Raw genomic sequence first — 10,252 nt, 5'->3', positions numbered from 1 at the left:
GAAATGTACAGGGTTGTGTTTAATTTTAAGGAGTGAATTTTTTGTTAAATTTTGGTTTAATCACTCACAGATTTATTCCTAACCTCTCCATTCCCACTTCTTTTAAACCTTTTAAAATGAAGTTCCTGTTTCATACATGAACATAAACAGTAAATTATAATAAAATTTGTGAACCTACCAAACAAACACGTATATGAACATACAGGGCTCCCATAAAATTGTGAAACAATTGTGACAAACCATGAAAAAACATTGTCAAAGCATGGTTACTACTAATAGCTATTGCCCATGTTTTACATTGGGTGTCCTTTTCTCCAAACCCACACCACACAATTATTATCACCCTGTAGTAGTATTATATATATGTTATATTTCATGAGCGACTTTCTCATATTTGTTCTGTTAACCATAGCCAGTCATCCACTAGTAGATTCCCTGTGTTATATAGCCCCTGCTTTGAAAATCCATCTAAAGCATACACTAAATGGTTCTCAGGTTTATCAGAGTTGTGAAGCCATCACCTCAGTCAATTTTAGAATGTTTTCATTACTCCAAAAGGAAAAATCCATAACCCTTACAGTTCCCTATTAATGTCCTTTAGAATTAATAAAATATCTTCTTTGACACTGATTGAAAAATGTTGCAAATACTGAAAATATTGTCCTTCAATTACATTAGTTGTAACGTTCCTGTATATCACCATATTCTTAACAATTTGTAAATGAAGAGCATTCCTATACTATTAACCACCTCTACTATGCTACTTTCACACCTCTGCATTTCTCTATGACTTGGACCACATTTACCCAGAGTGACCTATCAAATGGGTCTAGTCAGATCCTAGACTTCACCTGCAATAAAACCTTCAATGAATTTCCACTACCTTCAGAACATTATCAATTCTTTTGCCTAAATGTAAAGTTCCCTATTATCTGGCTGCTGTTTACCTGGCTAAGCTGATGTATTACTTTTCATTCCCTGACCACTATTGTTTGGTCATATATTAAGAACTCTGTGATTTTCTAAGCACAACTTATGTTTAATTGACTACCAATAAACTCTTCTTCTTGCTCTTGCCCAATATTCATGCAACAAAATTTCACATCCTCTTTTAAGATTCAGTACAATGATAACCTGGGGAGCCATCACCAAACTCTCCATGAAGAATAATCGGTTTTATGAAAAAGTTCAGGATTGCTGTGCCAATTAAAGATCCTGCATTTGTTTATTTCTTTGTCTCTTGCCCTGTTAAAATGTTAGTCCTTTAAAAGAAGCAACAATGTCTTACCATTTGTTCATTCCCAGAATACAATTTAGTAGTGTATTTAAAAGTTGCTAAATAATTGTATGTTGACTGACCGAAAGAGAAAAAGATGGAATGACAGTCAACATATATTGCCATAAGTGAGAGCCAACACCAGAGGAAGCATATGGGAGAATGAATAGAATTTATTGTACCCAAAATCTCCCTCCAGAATCAGCGACTTCCACTTGGAAGCAGTTTGTCATTAAACTCTCCTTAACTTTCTTCCCATGGGACTGTGGGAGAGTGTGGGCTATGGTGTGGACCAATGACCCTGAGTTGCAGTGATGCTCAGAGATGTATTCACCAAATGCAATGAATGTCTCATGATGATGGAGGAGGTTATTGTTATGGGGGGAGGAGTGAGGTGAGGGGGGTGAGGGGTATATGGGGACCTCATATTTTTTTAATGTAACATTAAAAAAACACAGAAAAAAAAAAGAAAGCTAAAACTAAAACAAAAAACAAAAAAAAAGAGGTGACTGACACCAACCACATCTCCTACAACTTGAAAAGATTCTGTGACTCACCCATTCATTATCAAAGAAGCATCTCAATCTCAGTGACACAATTTCTTCGTTGGGTTATGAATAAAGTTGGAAGCTCTTCCCTTAGGAATGACAAGGAGATGGAGGCATTCATGAGCACTTGGGAAGATGCAATTATGTTTTAACATCAATGAGACTATTAATGCAGATGTGAGGTGGTGTCAGGGAAGTATTTACAGTTTCTGTCAACTTAGGGTCTAGATTCTCCTGATCTTCATTAATGAAATAACCTTTGATCTCTAACCCCTACCACACAGATTTCTGGAACTAAGAGAGAGAAACAAAATGCAAATATGTGCAAATTTTGGCTCATGGCACTCCATATACACAATTTATCCCATTGGACTTCTTCCTCCTAGGAGGAGGTCAACTTTTTCTGGTTTTGGTCTCTCATTTCAGTTACTCCATAAATTATTATGGAGTGGCCATGGTGGCTGCTGTGGGTAGGCAATCGGAGGAAGAGATGTGATGTGGGGGCATTTTTGGGCATTGGAGTTGTCCTGGGTGGTGCTGCAGGGACTGTTACCAGACATTGTATGTCCTCCAATGACCCACTGGGTGGACTGTGGGAGAGTGTGGGCTATGGTGTGGACCATTGACAATGAGGTGCTGCAGTGCTCAGAGATATATTCACCAAATGCAATGAATGTATCATATTGATGGAGGAGGTTGTTATGGGCAGAGGAGTGGGGTGACGGGCATGGGGGTATAGGGGGACCTCATATTTTTTGCATGTAACATTAAAAAGTAAATAAAGACAAAAAAAAGTTAAAGAACACAAAATATGGATTAGAGTGGCCTTACTGATATTCTACTAGATAACTATTGTGACTACTAATGGCAAAAACTATAGCATTAATGTGGAGAAAGTGGCCAAAGTATTTGCCAAGGGCAGGCAGAGGGAAGAAGAGATGTGATGTGGTGTAATTTTCAGGACACAGAATTGTCCTGAATGATATCACAGGGACAGATGCTGGACATTATATATCCTGTCATAACCCACTTAAACTACTGGGGGACACTGTATACTACAAAATAAACTGTAATCCATACAGTGCAGCAGTGTTCCAAATGTATTCACCAAATGCAATGTATATGCCACAAAGATGAAAGAAGTTGTTGATGTTTGTCAAGGAGGGGTATGGTGTGTTGGGTATATGGAAACCTCTAGTATTTTTTAATGTAACAGTTCTTTATCTATATATCTCCAAAAAAATAAAACACACTAAAATGGAACAGGAACATGGTTATAATTTCTTAAGGTAAAAATGTTTTATGCAAATACTCATGGGCACAAAAAATCCTCATCATTTCACAACTGTATTTTTATCATGATTTCCTTCCGTATAATTTGAATGATGGATCTTGACATAAGAAAATTCACCCATGTGAAGAGAACATAGGGTGTGAGGATTGTAGTACAGATTCAGAGGCATGTATAGATCTAGAGGTCGCACGGGTACAGTGATAGTACATGAACTTATTAGGTTTCCTTTGTGAAGAAGCAGGCTCACACATAGCACTCGAAGTTTATTTCATAACATCACATGCCATGTAACATAATATTTATATATTTAAAATATTATATAAATAATTTTAAAGGTGACTTGATAATCCAAACTGGTGATAGAGGTGAATTATTGTTTACAGTAAAGGGTAATGCAAATCTGTTGAGTTCTGATATTATGAATGAGACCTACAAACACTTGTGTTTCCATATTACAGAGAAAATCAGGCAAGTTGGCTATATTGGGAGAAGAGAGGTTAAAACTTTCTGAGAAGAAGACATCTAAGGCATGATCCAAAGGAGGTAGAGATGATATCCAGATGGACATGATAAGAAACTAATGAAAATTGGGCAGAACCATCGCTCCTGGATTAATTTCTCATCCTTTCATGAAAATAGGAAGACAGAACTTTTCCAAAGAGGATGCTGAATTACAAACTTCTCTTGCACAAATAGAAGGAAACAAGTTTTATGGAGAGAGAAATGGGAATGATTGTCCCCAATAATTCAACAAAGCCATTCTTTCCTTTTGATTGATTTTCTAAAATAATTATAATAATTAAGAAATATTGTTATGTGAAACCCCCCCCCCTCTTTTTTTGAGGTATTAGGACTGGGGATTGAACCCAGGATCTTGTCTGTGCATAGAAGGCACTCAAACACCTGAGCTACATATGCTCCCAAAGAGTAATTTTAATGTAGTGGAATTGTCACAGAGATAAATAGAAAAATCAGTGCACAATGAGTTTGACATTCATTTTATGCTTTCTATAGGCATGCCAAGAATAAAAATGATACACAATTTTTATTACTCTGTACCTTGCAGAGTGACTGGTACATTTCGACTGTACAATACATGTATGTTAAGTGAACCAGTAGGTGAAGCATCCAATTGCTTCCAATTCCTTAAGAATTCAGTTTTCTATGGAGCACAGACCAAGATGTAAGTGTCCTTGTTGGAGAGGACAGGTAAGGCATGGGGAAATTGTATCCCATGGACAGAGGCTTGCCTTGACTCTCATATTTTGGAGGACACTTTATGACTGAAATCCAGAATTCGCTTTTTTCCTGTAGCCATGTAACATCGATGTAAGTTACACCTACCTGAAAACTCTGTGGACTGAGAAGAACATTGGTGAAGCCTACTATAGAGCTTTGGTTCAATGGACTTAATTTTTTTTATGTTAATAAATTTTATTATTTATTTTCAAAGATACATAAATCATACAAAATGTTACATTAAAAATATAATAGGACCCCATATACCCCCACTACCCACACCCTGACCCCTCCCACATGACCAACTCCTTCATCGGTGTGTCACACTCATTTCATTTGATGAATACATTTCGGATCACTGTTACACTGCATGGATTACAGTTTATATTGTAGTTTACAGTCTCTTACAGTCCACTCATTGGGTTATAGCAGAATACATAACGTACTGTATCTGTTCCTGCAATATCATTCAGGACAACGCCAAGTCCTGAAAATGACCCATGTCAATGTAATTTGAAGTCCCAGCCCTGATGGATACCCAGTACCTGTAAATGGTTTGTATCCTGTACTTCTTTTATCTTCTCAATTTTACTTGTTCATTTGTTAATTTTCATCATTTTACACTTTAATAAATAAACGGTCCTTGTGCATTGCTTGTAGGAAGATAAAATGGTGCCAATGCCTTAGAACGCATTTTGGTGGTTCCTCAAAAAGTTAAACATAAAACTGCCATATGACTCTGCATTTCAAATCCTACATATAAACATCAAAAATTTGAAAACATATGCTTAAACAAAAACATCTGCAGGAATGTTTATAGCAGCACTATTCAAAGTAGTCAGAAGGTGAAACCACCAAATTCCCACCAACTGAAAAATAAACAAAATGCATTATATGCATAGTATCCATTCATACAAAGAAATGTACCATAGACTAGAGTCAACTTAGAGGTATCTACTGTAATTTTATTGTGATTATAGTAATGGAAAATGTTATATCATTGATGTGGGGACAGTGTCAACTGGAAGTTCTGAGTTCAGGAAAAGGGAAAGCCAGTGTAATACAAGGGCATATTTGGGACTTGAGAATTGTCCTGAATGACATTGCAATGAGAGATACAGGCAATTATATATCTTGCCATAACCTACATAATTGTGTGGGAGAGAGGCTAACGTACAAAGTAAATTATATTTCATGCTGAGTGGCAATACACTAACATGTGTACATCAATTGCAATGAATGTACCACACTAATGAAAGATGTTAATGTGGGTAATTGTGGGTATTGTGGGGATCAGTGCATATGGGAATCCCCTATATTTTGTATGTAACATTTATGTTATTCAAATAATTTTTTAAAAAATAAGCATATTTGAAAAAAGAAATGAAGCCCTGATACATGCTGCAACATGGAGGAAACTTGAAGGTATGCTAGGTGAAAAAAGCCAGACACAAATGGACACATGTAGCATGCTTCCAGTTACATAGTTATCCAAAAGAAGTAAATCCAAAGACATAGATAAAAAATTATTGCTTGCCAGAGGCTAGGGAAGGGAGGCCTAGGAGTGACTTCATAATGGTGAAAAGGTTTCAGACTACATAATGGTGATGGTTACACATTATGTATGTTCTAGGAGCCATGGAATTGTATATTTAAGAGCTTAATTTTAAGTTATATAAATTTTATCTCAATAAAAACAAATAAGTATCTGGCATACCCCTCAATATATGATTTAGAAAACTGTTTTTTCACTTATATTTTCACTTCTTAGATTCATCCACATTCTTACACTACATTTTATATCAGGGGATGGAGAGCTAGAGCACATAAGTCCTTTTATAAAAGTGCCTATAAAATAACTTTAAATAAATTATTTGCTTAAGTTTCCACTCTAGTTGATTGAAAATTAGAACAAGACATAGAGATGAAGTGATCTAACTCTTGGGTGGAAGAGAAATCAGCCTAAATACTTCTAGAGGTATGTCTTATCTTATTTATACAAAATAAGAGTTTTCTGTAAGAATTTCCAATAGTTCTTTTCTTCTTCACCTGAAGATACTGAACCACTAGGCACAAAGGGACAATAAACACTAGTTGTCAAGGATTTGTGATGTTGGAGTTTTGATGTTGGAGTTTGGCACTGAAGAGTTATGCTGGAACACCGGGTAGTTTGCATGCAGAGAAAGGTAAGCTGCCCGATTGTAAGAAGCCAGGAAACCTCACACATGTTAGCAGCCACCTTGCTCCAAATAGATTTTGGTGAGGGAAGTAACTTATGCTTTATTGTCTGGTATCTGTAAGATTCTACCACAAATAAATACATTTTTAAAAAAAACAACCAATTTCTGGTATTTTGCATCAGTACCCCTTTGGCTGACTAATATAGAATTTGGTACCAGGAGTGGGGTAGTGCCTTTGCAATTACCAAAATGCTGGATTGGTTTTATATATGGGTAAGGGGTACTTTTTGGAGGAATTGTGAGAGAATTCCTCTTCCTATCTTCTGATGTATATTTCTGTTCTTACATTCCACCTCTCTTTTTAAATTTTTATTATTTTTATTTTATATTTTTATTTTTACCCTCTTTATTAGTCTTCAATTTTTGTTCTTTTTATTTATATCTTCTCTAGTCTTTGTTTACTTTCTTAAATTTAACTTTTGTTCTTATTGTCTTGTCTTTTCCCTTTTCCTCTCTTCTTATAATTCTGGGCTTTTAACTAATTCTAGATCTATTTCCCTCTATTCAGTTTTTCATTTCATTGTTTGTAGAACACTTTTTAATTCTTAGTCTTCTGCACTTTTTCATTAGTTAATTATTCATTCTTCTAGTTATTATACATTTTCTCTTCTACCTTTTGCTATTATTATTACTGCTATACTTTTCTTACCCCTTTCGCTTTCTCTGGCCCTATTATTTTTCTTTCAAGGGAACATTGATACTAGCAAGGAAATAAAATAGGAAATGAAAATAAAATGAAAAAGAGAAAACTTACCATGTACCAAATGAACAACTAAATAAATTCCTAGAGTAAAAAAGGAAACTAATCAACTAAATAAACACATCAAGATAAAGAGAAGCCTGAACACCAATAAAAAATTATAAACTGTACTAAGAGGAATACATGACCAAGTCCAATGAACAAACTAAAAACCAGGAGGAGAGGCAGAACATGGAATAATTAATCAGAGCTGTCCAAACAATTTCATGAATGAACTTAATGAAGAAAAAGAAAAAAAATAACGATATTAAGAAGACACTGGGAGACCATACTGAAGAAATTGTAAGCACACATAAAAATATAATAGATATGATGGTGATGAGTGATTCAATCCAAGAAATCAAAAACCTGATTGAGGGAGATGGAAGTATGCATCCAGAAAGTGCTATGCACCCCAAACAATATAATTCCCAACAGGCTTACTTCAATACATATACTTGTCAAATTGTCTATTTATAAAAACAAAGAAAGAATAATGAAAGCAACAAGTGAAAAGGGAAACATCACATACAAGCAAAGCTCAATATGATTAAGTGCTGATCTCTCATCTGAAACCATGGAGGAAAGAAGGCAGTTGTAATAATAGTTAAACTGCTAAAAGAAAAATATTCCAACCAATAATTGTCTATCCCTCAAAGCTAGCTTTCAAAAATGATGCAGAGTTCAAAATAATGACAGATAAATGGAAATTGAGAGTAAGCCAATGAGAAACCTGCCCTTCAAGAAATATTAAAGCGTGTGGTATAGGTTGAAAGGAAAAAACATGAGAGAGACAGAGTTGAGGGAGAGAAAGTGCAAGAAAAAATTAAAAAAACAAAACAAAAAGAGAAATAAAAATAAATGACATAAACAAACCCAAAGAAAATATGACTAATGAAATTAAACCCTTGATAGTAATAACACTTAATGATAATGGATTAAATTCACCAGTCAATAGACACAGATTGTCAGCACTGATGCGGAAATATGACCCATCTATATGTTGTATACAAGAAATGCACCTTAGACCCAGGGAGTCAAAGAGGCTGAAAGTGAATGGTTGGAAAAGAATTTTACAAGTAATCAACAACCAAAAATTTGTGGGAGTAGCTATAGTAATATTGAACAAAATAGACTTTAAATGCAAAACTGTTTTATAAGACAAAGATGGACACTATATATTAGCAAAAGGTGTAATATTTCAATAAGAAAGAACAATTATAAACATTGATGCACCTAACAAGGGCATCTCAAAATGCATGAGGAAAACAGTAGGAAAACTAAGTGGAGAAATACATGCCTCTACAATTATAGTGGGGGACTTTAATACACCATTATCACCATCAGACAGAATATCTCAACAGAGAATCAATGAAAAAAAAAAACAAAGACTTTGAATAATAAATTAGAGGACTTGGGCCTTATAGAACTATACCAAAGGCTACATCCAAATATATTGGGCTATACTTTCTTCTCAAGTGCACATTGATTATTCCCAAGGTAGATGACATGCTAGGCCACAGAAAACCTCTCAATAAATTTATCAAGCTTGAAATCATACAAAGTAATTTCTCTGATCACAATGGAATACAGCTAGAAATCTGTAAGGGCCAGAGACCAGATTAGGCACAAAGAGATGAAAGTCAAATAACTCAATTTTTGACAATCAGAAGGCCAAGGAGAAAATTACAAAAGAAAGCAGTAACTTCCTTGACATGAATGAAAATGACAACACAACCTATTGAAACCTATGGGATGCAGCAACAGCAATACTGAGAAGGAAATTCATAGCCGTAAGTGCATTTTATCAATAAGGAAGAGTAAAATCAAAGATCTAACTGCACACCTAGAGGAATTAGAAAAAAGAACAGCAAACTAACATCAAGGAAGTAGACCGAAAGACATGCGATAGATCATAACAAAACAAAATGAAATAGAAAATTAAAAAGCACTATAATAAATAAAATCAAAAGCTGGTTTTGGAAAAGATCAATAAAATTAAAAACATTTAGCTAGACTAACAAAGAAAAAAGGAGAGAAGATGCAAATTACAAAATAAGAAATGAGGAAGGGGATATCACTACTGACCCCACAGTAATAAAGAGTATTTTAATAAAATACATTGAAAAATTATATGCCAAACAGGATGATAATTTAAAGGAAATACACAAATTCAAAGAAACAAACAACCAGGATACATTGACAGAAGACAAAATTGATGAAGTCAATAGAACAATCACAACTAACAGATTTAACTAGTCGTCAAACACTTCCCAAGTAAGAAGAACCCAGGAACAGACAACTTCAGAGATGAATTCTACCATGAATTCCAGAAAGAACTAATACCAATCCTTAATAAATTATTCCAAAAAACAGAAGTAGAAGGAACATTGCCTAATGTCTTCTAGGGTTGCCAACATTATCCTAAAACAATAGCCTAAGATGCCACAAGAAAGGAAAATTATAGACCCATCTCTCTAATGAATCAGATGTTAAAATCCTCAACCAAATGATTGTTAATCATATTCAACAGCACATCAAATGAGTTATACACCATGACCAATTTGGTTTCATCCCTTATATGCAAGGATGGTTCAACATAAGAAGATCAATGTAATATACCACATAAGCAGATCAAGAGAAAAAAAATCACATGATCATCTTTATGCAGAAAAAGCACTTGACAAAATACAGCACCCTCTTCTAAGCAAATCCTACCACTGGGCTGGGTGTCACTGGTCCCACCTTCAGGTGGCAGACCTGGGTTCCTCCCCACAGGGGTCAAATGTCTCTATGCTCTTCCATGATGCAGCATCCTGGCATGATTTCCAAGAGTGATGAGCTCCCCCACATCCTGGGATCTGGAGGAAGGCCTCCCCCACACTACCACTCAGTCCCCCATCATCTCTCTCTTTA

Source organism: Dasypus novemcinctus, chromosome 30 (genome assembly GCF_030445035.2).
Source record: "Dasypus novemcinctus isolate mDasNov1 chromosome 30, mDasNov1.1.hap2, whole genome shotgun sequence".
Taxonomy (NCBI): Eukaryota; Metazoa; Chordata; class Mammalia; order Cingulata; family Dasypodidae; genus Dasypus; species Dasypus novemcinctus.
This window is presented reverse-complemented; position numbering follows the sequence as displayed.